The 14,972-nt window shown below is 42.2% G+C and overlaps 1 protein-coding gene across 2 annotated transcripts in view; it reads left to right on the top strand.

The window, feature by feature from the left end:
• The window catches only part of SEMA5A (semaphorin 5A), a 493,904-nt gene that overhangs the window by 112,640 nt on the left and 366,292 nt on the right, over positions 1–14,972 (top strand). Inside the window, exon 2 of one of the 2 annotated variants that reach the window (XM_081231008.1) lies at positions 12,448–12,514. The exons of the other annotated variant lie outside the window; for it this stretch is intronic. The gene's annotated coding sequence lies outside the window, so the exon portion shown is untranslated. The remainder of the gene's footprint in view (positions 1–12,447; positions 12,515–14,972) is intronic. 2 annotated transcript variants of the gene reach the window in all.

Here is a 14,972-nt window from a genome sequence, read left to right as displayed (position 1 = left end):
TGCTGAGTGTCTGGCATCTTCTAGACCTGGAGGAGGGCCAGGCAGCATCTCAACCCCACCTAGGTTTGGTGTGCTCTGTTTTTCTGGGTGATTTTGATTGCTGTCAGACTGGATGATGTGATGCCAAGTTGGAAGAGTATCCCAAGAAGATGACTTTAGGATTATTCCCCCGGGTCCATGGGTCCATTATCATCTGCACACGCCTGGAAGTAAAATGAAGGAAACCTTATTGGATGTTTGCCCATCTACCTAAGCCTGGGCTTGGGGACTCAAAGTTGAATAGGACAGGATGAGTGCCCTTGATGGGGGAAGCAGACAAATAAACAACAGAGGGTGATATGATATAACCAGAGGCGGGCACTGGGTGTCCTGGTCACAGAGGAGGGGTGACTGCATTGCATGGGGACACAGGGGACACGTGGATTTCAGAGAACCAGCTGGGATGCAGAAACAGCTCTTAGGATGATTGGCTTGAGTGACGAGGTTGAGCCAACAAGATATAATCCAAAAGGGCAAGAAATACAGTTCTTGATTCAGATTCATAAATAAACTTCATATGTACCACAAGGAGGGGAGTTACTTTCTCAGTAGCTTGTAAAATCAAAAGAAAAAAAAGAGAAAGCAATGGCAGTGGTCAGTTTCATCCTGTCCATCCAAAAGAGGAGGGGTTTGTCTTCTCGACAGTTTATGAAAAGGAAACCCAAACCCACCCCGTGGTGGAGGCAGGGAGAAGGGACAAGGCAAACAGTCACTGGGGGTTTGTATGGGTCAGACATGACGTGGATCACTCTCCCTGTGTTGTCACATTTGCTGGTAGAGCTTGTCAATGGAAAATAATGGAACACAATTTTGTAAAAGGCCGTCTGTCTTTCAAACCAGTCTTGTTTCCTTTCCACTTAGTCCAGCGGAGCAGGGTTTGTATTGAATGCAGTGGTTAGCAGTTGACTGTGGCTCCTTTAATAGTCAGTAAATGCAGAAGTTTCCCCATTATTCAACACTCCTGTCCCAGGTCTGATATTTTGGTCCACGGTGTCACTAATCAAGGATGGGGAAAGAGATGCAGGTAGGGGGGACACCCTTAAGTCAGGGTCGTGGGCTGACATGTTTAATGTGTTGCAAAGCAAATGGAGAAAGCATCTTTGATTCATACAAAAAGGAGTGTCTTTTCTACAGCAGGTTTGCATCAGGACGCGCCCGGCCTTCTGGTTCCATTTAGTGAGTCCGATTTGATCAGATCTTGTCCTTGCTGGAGGCTGCAGGATGGGAAGAATGGCTTCATGACTAATCTAAGGCAGCTGACATGGTTGTTTTTAAACATTAGTGAAGCTATGCCGGTTCTTTCTGGGGAAGAAGTTTCAGTACAGTTTGTGCTGAAATGGGTGACATGACTCATTGCCAAATGTAAAGAAATGAAAATCTTTTTAGTCCCCTACATGTATAAACACTAAACACAGCCATGTTTATAGGAAAGTTAGACACCATCTGGTTCAATACAAAGTAGCCTATTTATTATTTTTATCACTAATTTATATTGAGAGGCTGGCAAATAGAACAGAAGTAGATTTTGGGTTATGCAACACACCCAGAGATTCATATAATGTTAATCCTGCTATAGCCTCAAAAGCATGGAACAAATGCATCTCTGAGCAACTTGGCCTCTCGCAGTAATGAAGAAAGGAGTTGTCTTCTTTCTTAGTCTTGGAGCCCACCTTTGACAATGGAAAACCCAACAAGGTCATTGGGACTGATTTCAGCCGGTTTTAAATGTCCATTATTCATCTTTTTTTTTTAACATCTTTTTTTAAAATTAAATTATAAATTTAATTGTTATAAATTAAAGTAAAAAATATTAATTATTCAAGGAGTATATATATATTTTATTTATTCATTTATTTATTTATTTTTATTAGTTTCTGCTTTATAACAAAGTGAATCAGTCATACATATACATCTGTTCCAACATCCCTTCCCTCATGCATCTCCCTCCCTCCCACCCTCCCCATCCCACCCCTCCAGGCGGTCACAAAGCACCGAGCTGATCTCCCTGTGCTCTGCGGCTGCTTCCCACTATCTATCTACCTTACGTTTGGTAGTGTATATATGTCCATGCCTCTCTTTCGCTTTGTCACAGCTTACCCTTCCCCCTCCCCATATCCTCAAGTCCATTCTCAAGTAGGTCTGTGTCTTTATTCCCGTTTTGCCCCTAGGTTCTTCATGACATTTTTTTTTTTTAAATTCCATATATATGTGTTAGCATACAGTATTTGTCTTTCTCTTTCTGACTAACTTCACTCTGTATGACAGACTCTAGGTCTATCCACCTCATTACAAATAGCTCAGTTTCGTTTCTTTTTATGGCTGAGTAATATTCCATTGTATATATGTGCCACATCTTCTTTATCCATTCATCCGATGATGGACACTTAGGTTGTTTTCAGCTCCGGGCTATTGTGAATAGGGCTGCAATGAACATTTTGGTACATGTCTCTTTATGAATTATAGTTTTCTCAGGGTATATGCCTAGTAGTGGGATTGCTGGGTCATATGGTAGTTCTATTTTTAGTTTTTTAAGGAACCTCCATACTGTTCTCCATAGTGGCTGTACCAATTCACATTCCCACCAGCAGTGCAAGAGTGTTCCCTTTTCTCCACACCCTCTCCAGCATTTATTGTTTCTAGATTTCTTGATGATGGCCATTCGGACTGGTGTGAGGTGATATCTCATTGTACTTTTGATTTGCATTTCTCTAATGATTAATGATGTTGAGCATTCTTTCATGTGTTTGTTGGCAGTCTGTATATCTTCTTTGGAGAAATGCCTATTTAAGTCTTCTGCCCATTTTTGGATTGGGTTGTTTGTTTTTTTGCTATTGAGCTGCATGAGCTGTTTATAAATTTTGGAGATTAATCCTTTGTCAGTTGCTTCATTTGCAAATATTTTCTCCCATTCTGAGGGTTGTCTTTTGGTCTTGTTTATGGTTTCCTTTGCTGTGCAAAAGCTTTGAAGTTTCATTAGGTCCCATTTGTTTATCTTTGTTTTTATTTCCATTTCTCTAGGAGGTGGGTCCAAAAGGATCTTGCTGTGATTTATGGCATAGAGTGTTCTACCTATGTTTTCCTCTAAGAGTTTGACAGTTTCTGGCCTTACATTTAAGTCTTTAATCGATTTTGAGCTTATTTTTGTGTATGGTGTTAGGGAATGATCTAATCTCAAACTTTTACATGTCCCTGTCCAGTTTTCGCAGCACCACTTATTGAAGAGGCTGTCCTTTCTCCACTGTACATTCCTGCCTCCTTTATCAAAGATAAGTTGGCCATATGTGCGTGGGTTTATCTCTGGGCTTTCTATCCTGATCCACTGATCTATTGTTCTGTTTTTATGCCAGTACCAGACTGTCTTAATTACTGTAGCTTTGTAGTATAGTCTGAAGTCAGGGAGCCTGATTCCTCCAGCTCCGTTTTTCGTTCTCAAGATTGCTTTGGCTATTCGGGGCCTTTTGTGTTTCCAAACAAATTTTGAAATTTTTTGTTCTAGTTCTGTGAAAAATGCCAGTGGTCGTTTGATAGGGATTGCATTGAATCTGTAGATTGCTTTGGGTAGTAGAGTCATTTTTACAATATTGATTCTTCCAATCCAGGAGCATGGTATATCTCTCCATCTATTAGTATCATCTTTAATTTCTTTCATCAGTGTCTTATAATTTTCTGCATACAGGTCTTTTGTCTCCTTAGGTAGGTTTATTCCTAGATATTTTATTCTTTTTGTTGCGATGGTAAATGGGAGTGTTTTCTTGATTTCATTTTCAGATTTTTCATCATTAGTGTACAGGAATGCCAGAGATTTCTGTACATTAATTTTGTATCCTGCTACTTTACCAAATTCATTGATTAGCTCTAGTAGTTTTTTGGTAGCATCTTTAGGATTCTCTATGTATAGTATCATGTCATCTGCAAACAGTGACAGCTTTACTTCTTCTTTTCCCATTTGGATTCCTTTTATTTCCTTTTCTTCTCTGATTGCTCTGGCTAAAACTTCCAAAACTAAGTTGAATAAGAGTGGTGAGAGTGGGCAGCCTTGTCTTGTTCCTGATCTTAGTGGAAATGGTTTCAGTTTTTCACCATTGAGGACAATGTTGGCTGTGGGTTTGTCATATATGGCCTTTATTATGTTGAGGAAAGATCCCTGTATGCCTACTTTCTGCAGGGTTTTTATCATAAATGGGTGTTGAATTTTGTCGAAAGCTTTCTCTGCATTTATTGAGATGATCATATGGTTTTTCTCCTTCAATTTGTTAATATGGTGTATCACGTTGATTGATTTGCATATATTGAAGAATCCTTGCATTGCTGGAATAAACCCCACTTGATCATGGTGTATGATCCTTTTAATGTGCTGTTAGATTCTGTTTGCTAGTATTTCATTGAGGATTTTTGCATGTATGTTCATCAGTGATATTGGCCTGTAGTTTTCTTTCTTTGTGACATCCTTGCCTGGTTTTGGTATCAAGGTGATGTCGGCCTCGTAGAATGAGTTTGGGAGTGTTCCTCCCTCTGCTATATTTTGGAAGAGTTTGAGAAGGATAGGTGTTAGCTCTTCTCTAAATGTTTGATAGAATTCACCTGTGAAGCCATCTGGTCCTGGGCTTTTGTTTGATGGAAGATTTTTAATCACAGTTTCAATTTCAGTGCTTGTGATTGGTCTATTCACATTTTCTATTTCTTCCTGAGTCAGTCTTGGCAGGTTGTGCATTTCTAAGAATTTGTCCATTTCTTCCAGGTTGTCCATTTTATTGGCATAGAGTTGCTTATAGTAATCTCTCATGATCTTTTGTATTACTGCAGTGTCAGTTGTTACTTCTCCTTTTTCATTTCTAATTCTATTGATTTGAGTCTTCTCCCTTCTTTTCTGGATGAGTCTGGCTAATGGTTTGTCAATTTTGTTTATCTTCTCAAAGAACCAGCTTTTAGTTTGGTTGATCTTTGCTATCATTTCCTTCATTTCTTTTTCATTTATTTCTGATCTGATCTTTATGATTTCTTTCCTTCTGCTAGCTTTGGGGGTTTTTTGTTCTTCTTTCTCTAATTGCTTTAGGTGCAGGGTCAGGTTGTTTACTCGAAATGCTTCCTGTTTCTTAAGGTGGGATTGTATTGCTATAAACTTCCCCCTTAGAACTGCTTTTGCTGCGTCCCATAGGTTTTGGGTCGTCGTGTCTCCATTGTCATTTGTTTCTAGGTATTTTTTAATTTCCTCTTTGATTTCTTCAGTGATCACTTCGTTATTGAGTAGTGTATTGTTTTGCCTCCATGTGTTTGTATTTTTTACAGATCTTTTCCTGTAATTGATGTCTAGTCTCAAAGCATTGTGGTCGGAAAAGATACTTGAAACAATTTCAATTTTCTTAAATTTACCAAGGCTTGATTTGTGACCCAAGATATGATCTATCCTGGAGAATGTTCCATGAGCTCTTGAGAAAAATGTGTATTCTGTTGTTTTTGGATGGAATGTCCTATAAATATCAACTAAGTCCATCTCGTTTAATGTATCATTTAAAGCTTGTGTTTCCTTATTTATTTTCGTTTTGGATGATCTGTCCATTGGTGAAAGTGGGGTGTTAAAGTCTCCTACTATGATTGTGTTACTGTCGATTTCCCCTTTTATGGCTGTTAGTTTTTGCCTTATGTATTGAGGTGCTCCTATGTTGGGTGCATAAATATTTACAATTGTTATATCTTCTTCTTGGATTGATCCCTTTATCGTTATGTAGTGTCCTTCTTTGTCTCTTCTAATAGTCTTTATTTTAAAGTCTATTTTGTCTGATATAAGAATTGCTACTCCAGCTTTCTTTTGATTTCCATTTGCATGGAATATCTTTTTCCATCCCCTTACTTTCAATCTGTATGTGTCTCTAGGTCTGAAGTGGGTCTCTTGTAGACAGCATATATATGGGTCTTGTTTTTGTATCCATTCAGCCACTCTGTGTCTTTTGGTGGGAGCATTTAGTCCATTTACAATTAAGGTAATTATTGATATGTATGTTCCTATTCCCATTTCCTTAATTGCTTTGGGTTCGTTATTGTAGGTATATTCCTTCTGTTGTGTTTCTTGCCTAGAGAAGTTCCTTTAGCATTTGTTGTAAAGCTGGTTTGGTGGTGCTGAACTCTCTCAGCTTTTGCTTGTCTGTAAAGGTTTTAATTTCTCCATCAAATCTGAATGAGATCCTTGCTGGGTAGAGTAATCTTGGTTGCAGGTTTCTCTCCTTCATCACTTTAATTATGTCCTGCCACTCCCTTCTGGCTTGTAGAGTTTCTGCTGAGAGATCAGCTGTTAACCTGATGGGGATTCTCTTGTGTGTTATTTGTTGTTTTTCCCTTGCTGCTTTTCATATGATTTCTTTGTGTTTAGTTTTTGACAGTTTGATTAATATGTGTCTTGGTGTATTTATCCTTGGATTTATTCTGTATGGGACTCTCTGTGCCTCCTGGACTTGATTAACTATTTCCTTTCCCATATTGGGGAAGTTTTTAACTATAATCTCTTCAAATATTTTCTCAGTCCCTTTTTTTTTCTCTTCTTCTTCTGGAACCCCTATAATTCGAATGTTGGTGTGTTTAATGTTGTCCCAGAGATCTCTGAGACTGTCCTCTGTTATTTTCATTCTTTTTTCTTTATTTTGCTCTGCATCAGTTATTTCCACTATTTTATCTTCCACCTCACTTATCCGTTCTTCTGCCTCAGTTATTCTGCTATTGATCCCATCTAGAGTATTTTTCCTTTCATTTATTGTGTTTTTAATTGATGCTTGATTCATCTTTAGTTCTTCTAGGTCCTTGTTAACTGTTTCTTGCATTTTGTCTATTCTATTTCCAAGATTATGGATCTTGGAAATTGAATCTTGGATCAGCTTTACTATCATTATTCTGAATTCTTTTTCAGGTAGACTGCCTATTACCTCTCCATTTGTTAGGTCTGGTAGGTTTTTATCTTGCTCCTTCACCTGCTGTGTGTTTTTCTGTCTTCTCATTTTGCTTCTGTTACTGTGTCTGGGGTCTCCTTTTTGCAGGCTGCAGATTCGTTGTTCCCGTTGTTTTTGGTGTCTGACCCCAGTGGCTAAGGTTGTTTCAGTAGGTTGTGTAGGCTTCCTAGTGGGGGGGACTAATGCCTGTGCTCTGGTGGTTGAGGCTCGTTCTTGTCTTTCTGGTGGACAGGTCCACGTCTGGTGGTGTGTTTTGGGGTGCCTATGGCCTTATTATGTTTTTAGGTAGCCTCTCTGCTAATGGGTGGGGTTGTGTTCCTGCCTTGCTAGTTGCTTGGCATAGGGTGACCTGCACTGTAGCTTGCTGGTCGTTGACTGAAGCTGGGTGCTGGTGTTGGGATGGAGATCTCTGGGAGATTTTCGCTGCTTGATATTATGTGGAGCTGGGAGGTCTCTTGTGGACCCGTGCCCTGAAGTTGGCTCTCCCACTTCAGAGGCACAGCACTGGCTCCTGGCTGCAGCACCAAGAGCCTTTCATCCACCCGGCCAGAATAACAGGGATAAAAAGTAGAAAGAAAGAATTAGTAGAAGAAAGAAAGAGAGAGGGAAAGAAAGGAAGAAGGGAAGAAAGGAAGGAAGAAAGAAAGAAAGGAGGGAGGGAGGGAGGAAGGATGGAAAGAAAGAAGGAAAGAAAGGAGGGAGGGAGGGAGGAAGGAAAGAAAGAAAGACAAGAGGGAGGGAGGCAGGAAGGAAATAAAAAGAAAGTGGTAAGAAGAAGGGTGGGAGGGAGGAAAGAAAAAGAAAGAAGGAAAGGAGGAGCGGAGGGAGGGAGGGAGGAAGGGAAGGTAGGAAAAAAAGAAAGAGCAGGTAAAGTAAAATAGAATAAAGTATGAAATATAGTAGCGTTATTAAAATTAGAAAGTAATTATTGAAAAAAAAAAGGACCGATAGAACCCTGGGACATATGGTGGAAGCAAAGCTATACAGAGAGAATCTTACACAGAAGATTACACATACACATTCACAAAAAGAGAACAGAGGGAAAAATCAAAACTCTTGCTCTCCAAGTCCACCTCCTCAATTTGGGATAATTCGTTGTAAAAAAAGGAAAAGGGCGAGAAGTCTGAAATCTTGCTCTCTAAGTCCACCTCCTTAATTTGGGATAATTCGTTGTAAAAAGAGGAAAAGGGGGGAAAGTCTTAAAACTTGTCCTCAAAGTCCACTTCCTCAATTTGGGATGATTCGCTGTCCATTCATTCACTCCACAGACGCAGGGCACATCAAATGGACCGTGGAGCTTTAATCCGCTGCCTCCGAGGCTGCACAGAGAGATTTCCCTGTCTCTTCTCTGCTCTCACAGCTCCCAGGTCTCAGCCTTGGACCTGGCCCCGCCTCTGCGCGTAGGTCGCCGGAGGGCGTCCGTTCTTCGCTCAGACAGGACGTGTTTAAAGGAGCCGCTGATTCGGGGGCTCTGGCTCACTCAGGCCGAGGGGAGGGAGGGGCGCGCAGTGTGGGGCGGGCCTGCGGCGGCAGAGGCCGGCGTGACGTTGCAGCAGCCCGTGGCGCTCCGTGCGCTTTCCCGGGAAAGCCGTCCCCGGGTCCTGGGACCCCGGCAGTGGCGGGGTGCACAGGCCCCCCGGAAGGCGGGGCGGACAGTGACCCGCGCTCGCAGACAGGCCCGGCGGCGGCGGCGGCGGCGGCGGCGGCAGCAGCAGCCCCAGCGTCTAACGCCCGTCTCTGAGGTCCGCGCCTTACCCGCGGCTCGCGCCTGTATCCGGCGCTTCCCCAAGCAGCCCTCTTAATGCCCTCTCCTCGCGCACCAGGAAACAAAAGGGAAAAAAGTCTCTTGCCTCTTGGGCAGCTCCAGACCCTTTCCCCGGACTCCCTCCGGGCTAGCCGTGGTGCACTAACCCCTTCAGGCTCTCTTCCTGCCGCCAGCCCCAGTCCTCTCCCTGTGCTCCGACTGAAAGCCGATACCCGAGCCTCAGCTCCCAGCCCCGCCCGTCCCGGCGGCCGAGCAGACAAGCCTCTAGGGCTGGTGTGTGCCTGAGGGCACCGGTCCTCTGTGCCAGAATCTCTCCGCTTTGCCCTCCGCACCCCTGTTGCTGTGCTCTCCTCCGCTACTCCGAAGCTTTCCCCCTCCGCCACCTGCAGTCTCCGCCCGCGAAGGGGCTTGTAGTGTGTAGAAACCTTCCCTCCTTCACGGCTCCTTCCCACTGGTGCAGGTCCCGTCCCTATCCTATTGTCTCTGTTTATTTTTTTCTTTTGCCCTACCCAGGTATGTGGGGAGTTTCTTGCCTTTTGGGGGGTCTGAGGTCTTCTGTCAGCGTTCAGTAGGTGTTCTGTAGGAGTTGTTCCACGTGTAGATGAATTTCTGATGTATCTGTGGGGAGGAAGGTGATCTCCGCGTCTTACTCTTCCGCCATCTTACTCCGGGGCCTTAACATCTTTATTGGAGTATAATTGCTTTACAATGGTGTGTTAGTTTCTGCTTTATAACAAAGTGAATCAGTTATACATATACATATGTTCTCATATCTCTTCCCTCTTGCATCTCGCTCCCTCCCACCCTCCCTATCCCACCCCTCTAGGTGGTCACAAACCACCTAGCTGATCTCCCTGTGCTATGCGGCTGCTTCCCACTAGCTATCTATTTTAGGTTTGGTAGTGTATATATGTCCATGACACTCTCTCACTTTGTCACAGCTTACCCTTCCCCCTCCCCATATCCTCAAGTCTATTCTCTAGTAGATCTGTGTCTTTATTCCCATCTTACCCCTAGGTTCTTCATGACCTTTTTTTTTTTCTTAGATTCCATATATATGTGTTAGCATACTGTATTTGTTTTTCCCTTTTTGACTTACTTCACTCTGTATGACAGACTCTAGGTCCTTCCACCTCACTACAAATAACTCAATTTCTTTTTCTTTTATGGCTGACTAATATTCCATTATATATATGTGGTTGCTTCCATGTCCTGGTTATTGTAAATAGAGCTGCAATTAATATTTTGGTACATGACTCTTTTTGAATTATGGTTTTCTCAGGGTATATGCCCAGTAGTGGGATTGCTGGGTCATATGGTAGTTCTATTTTTAGCTTTTTAAGGAACCTCCATACTGTTCTCCTGATAAATGGAGCTGGAGGAATCAGGCTCCCTGACTTCAGACTATACTACACAGCTACAGTAATCAAGACTGTATGGTACTGGCACAAAAACAGAAATATAGATCAGTGGAACAGGATAGAAAGCCCAGGGATAAACCCATGCACATATAGTCACCTAATTTACAACAAAGGAGGCAAGAACATACCATGGAGAAAAGACAGCATCTTCAATAAGTGGTGCAGGGAAAACTGGACAGATACATGTAAAAGAATGAAATTAGAACACTCCCTAACACCATACACAAAAATAAACTCAAAATGGATTAAAACCTACATGTGAGGCCAGACACTATCAAACTCTTAGAGGAAAACATAGGCAGAACACTATGACATAAATCACAGCAAGATCCTTTTTGACCCACCTCCTAGAGAAATGGAAATAAAAACAAAAATAAACAAATGGGACCTAATGAAACTTAAAAGCTTTTGCACGGCAAAGGAAACCATAAACAAGACCAAAAGACAACCCTCAGAATGGGAGAAAATATTTGCAAATGAAGCAACTAACAAAGGATTAATCTCCAAAATTTACAAGCAGCTCATGCAGCTCAATATTAAAAAACAAACAACCCAATCCAAAAATGGGCAGAAGACCTAAATAGACATTTCTCCAAAGAAGATATACAGATTGCCAACAGATACATGAAAGAATGCTCAATCAACATCATTAATCATTAGAGAAATGCTAATCAAAACTACAATGAGATATCATCTCACACTGGTCAGAATGGCCATCATCAAAAAATCTACAAACAATAGATGCTGGAGAGGGTGTGGAGAAAAGGGAACCCTCTTGCACTGCTTCTGGGAATGTGAATTGATACAGCCAGTAAATGTCCATTATTCTTCATGCCTTTGGAGATATGAACGTTCTGAAATGATTTCAGTGCATTTGCTGGATTTAAGCCAAAAAACAAGGGCATAGTTTCCCTGTTAGATCAAAACATGATTTGCTTGGCCCAGGTTGCTCTATCCCATGTAAAACAGCAGCATTAAAGTCTGGGCACATAAAATAAATGAAGACATGGAGAACCCAGAACTGACACAGCCCAGCACGCATATTGGATTGGTTTGTATGGGTTTGTACTAATCTGATTGTCCTTACCGAGTTAAAGGAGAACATCTTTATGTTTCTCTCTACTGAATTGGAGAGAGAGCATCCTTTGTAGCTGGAAAGTTCCAAAAGACTTCTTCTATCTGTTCTTCTTTTAGGAAAATATTTTTTCTGAGTGATTTACCCCATTGCCATTTCAGTAACAGTTCATTGTGAATTTCACAGTCTGCTATCTTTCCAGGGATAAAAACCATCTTCTCCTTCATGCTCTTGCATGAGACCTTTGTCTGCCTTAGCTCAGCTTCGTCCTGAGAAGGTTTTGGTGTCAGTTGTGAGTTTAATCTGTGGCAGGCATTTCCTTCTTCCTATGTAATGACCAAAGGGCTGATTTAAGAACCCAAGCCCGTCCTGTTTGCTTTAACAGAAGTAGCAACAGTAGTTAAGTAATTTTTTGAGTTAAATCTTGATGTTACAATTAAATCTTGAATTTCGAGCCCAAGTTGAATCTTGGATCTCTTTTGTGTGGGCAAGCTACTGCTTACAGGGTAGTCTTGTTGAGTGTGTTGTTCCGAATAAGTAGGAATTGAGAGACCAGATTTTTCAAAAAGCCTCAGACAGCCTTCTCTTTCTGGGTAATGATATTCTAGTCTACAAAGGACAGATCAATTTAGCTGTCAAAATGAAAGCTGAGAGGCCAACTGCCCATGCAAATTAACCACTTGTGCAAGAGCTTCAAAACTGCCTGTGTGAAAAGTGAGTCTGTCCTTTGAAAACTAGGCACATGGCGGCAGAAAGAAGAAAGTAGTCACCATTCGGAGACGTTGGTGTCCTTAAGAGCCGATCTTAGAAGTTACTCATTTTGAGCAGTCGCTTAGTCTTAGGCAACTTGTTTACTTGAATAGAGTTGTCATTTTTTGCTCTTTCTTTCTCTCTGCTCCCATGCCTCCTGGCAGCTCAGAACGTATCTTATTGTCTGGTGTGGGAACAGAGGAATAGAAAGAGTTTTTTATACAAGCTTTGTGTCAGTTACTGAGGCAATATATTTGTTCCAAGGTCAGCAATTCCTACCAGCTTTAAATACTCACCAAAGGATGAGCTACAGGAAGACAAAATGGAAAACAATTGGGTTTCTTTCTTCCCATATGTTGTTAGGATTAGTCAATGCTTTGAGAAATGAAATCCCCAATTTCCGCCTCCCTTTTCTGTAGTTCTCAGCTGTGTCTAATATTTCTAAACCATCGCATTTCGCAGTGACGACTGGCTGATGGAGAGAGGGGTCTCGGCGCAGATCTGTGTGGGAAGGCTCCAAGCAGGAAGGGTATGTCTTCTCCTTGTGCATCTTGCTCTTTAGATATGACTGTCAGAAGTGTCTCTTCTGCTCAGGGAAGTAGGGTTTGCCTCTGCTGGTCTCGGAGCCAGATGATTGTGTCATGAAATGACCCAGATGTGAGGTCCTGTGTCCCCACACTGTCCTTGAAGCCTCGGCCATTGCTAGGGCTGGTCTCCAGGGGTTCCTACTCTGGCCCTAAGACAGCCAGAAATTTAAAGAAGGGAAACGGTGACATTTGGTACTTGTCTTTTCTAAATGTAGGTGAGATAATTATCAAAGAGATTTTTTACTAAGTGGTCTTGATCAATATTGGCATTATTTGTATAGAAATGAATTAGTTGGTTATTAAAGAGATGATTTCTGATTTGGGGCAAGCCAAAGGGTGAATTCCTTGAGGACAGGACTTTTACACGCAATGATGGCATTATGTATGCCATTCTTTGATACATCCTCAACCCAACTGTGATGCAGGAAACTGTCTGGTTGGCCGTGTATACTGATGTGGAAAGTAAGGCAAAACATTCATTTTGTTTTTTCAGATACAATATTGTTGTGTAGTTACAACTGTAAAGATTTTACATGTGTTTTTTTCTCCCCATACGTTTGTTGTATCATGCATGTTTGTGTAAGATCTCTAAACTTCTAAAGCCACAGCTATTTGCACTAATGTTGTCCCTATGGAACGCTACTTAATTCAGACACTGTTTGTAAACAGAATTTGACTGGGGTGCAGCACAGATTCCATAACACTGGCCAGTGAGGGCAAACCTCGAGGTGAAGGGACACCTTTCTAAAAAGAAAAAAAAAATCCTAAGAGTTGGGCCACCTCATCACTTTTCTAATGCTGTTTTCAGCATTTATACATCATAATGTCAAATAATGTTCAAAGTTTGGATGGGGATATTGAACAAACAACAGACCTGTCTTAAAAACAAAACACTTTTCAAAATGCGAATCCTGACCCCATCTTAAGTGTAAAGTGGTTGGCCGTCGTCTTATATCTGGGGAGATCTGGCCCCGTGGACCAGTCCCTGACACCAGCCACCATCTGCCCGGAGGGGAGGGGCAGGTGGCCGCTCCCCAGAGCACGCTCAGAATGGCCCTGTACAGACCGCTGCCTTTCCCAGATGCTTTGTTCATTACCTCAAGCTTTATGTGCATTTGGCTTTTCATCTTCAGTCTTCACGTTGCTTTCTTGAATGCTGGGATTTTTGCTTAGGAACTTAGGAGCAGAGGCTGTGCCCTCCTCCCTCTTGCCTGGAGCCCAGCCTGCCCGCGATCACTTATGTCCTTAGAAGTCTGCACCTTTCAGAGCACCCCAGTGTCTCTGCAGGCTGCTGCTTGTGTATTTACTTCTCTTTCCCCCCCTGCTTTTCTAAGTGTCCTTCTTTCTTCTTTCCCTCTTCCCCCCTCCTCTCTACCATTTTTGCTTTCCTGCCCCTTTCCCTGTTCCTGTTGCCGGCACTTTTCTTTTTCTGGATGCCTGGGGGATTCTGATGACCCTCCCAGCCCACAGGAGCCTTCCTCACTTTCAGGCAGCGTCTTTCTTTACCCTCAGTGTCTGCTGTTGATTTCTCCAGGCACCATCCATTGAGGCACACGTGTTTGAAAGGGAACAGCAGAGACTGTCAGGGGTGCCCTCACGCAGGACCGCAGAGTTAGGGACTGTGTTGGGAAGGGGAGCGGCATGGCGTGTACAGAGACAGTCAACCCATTTTCTTCAACTCCTTGTGCACCTCTGAGCGGTGTTGGACGAGGGAGGGAACAACAATATCCTTTACTTATTTTGTATCTTCATTCCTAGTGAGAAGATTCTGATGCTCAGAGTTTGTTATTGTCTTAATTTCAAAGACATTCATTCCTCATGGGTCCACACTCAGTTTCTAGACTGATGTTCCTATACAACTAATGTTTGGCAAAAATGGGCTATGATTTATAGTCTTTTAAAAAATATTTTAAAATTTAAAGTTCTCTTGTGGCAGCTTCTCGCCCGTGGTTCTTCCCATTCTTGTCTATTCTCTTTAAAGCTGCCATATTGATTCTCCTAAATACCACTCTCATCCTGGCATTTTACTGAGGCTTCCACGACACTCTCTTCCTTTGGATGAAGTCTCCTCTCTTTTTCATGTTAACGTGCCCTCATTGTCTGCTTTTCTAGTCTATTAGCTCCTTGGAGCTGCTCCTTTGAGCCTTCTTACAACTTAGCTGTGCATGGGAGTGGCCTTTCAGATAGACTGGCCTTGCGCACTCCCCAGCTAGTCCACACATTCCTGATGGTGGCTTTTTTGCCGTGGTGAGGCTCTAATCAAGAATCATGAGGCAGAGGACACAGGAATTGTTTCTACTAAAGTTGATATTAAGTAAAAGAGAAAATAGTAAGGGTAATATGGAATCGAGTCAAATGGGGACATTTATATATATTAATAAAACATAAGCAGTTTCTTAT

This window comes from Mesoplodon bidens (genome assembly GCF_964165515.1).
Source record: "Mesoplodon bidens genome assembly, chromosome: 4".
Lineage (NCBI taxonomy): Eukaryota > Metazoa > Chordata > Mammalia > Artiodactyla > Ziphiidae > Mesoplodon > Mesoplodon bidens.
Note: the sequence above shows the minus strand (reverse complement) of the source record. Positions and strands in the feature narration are given on the sequence as shown.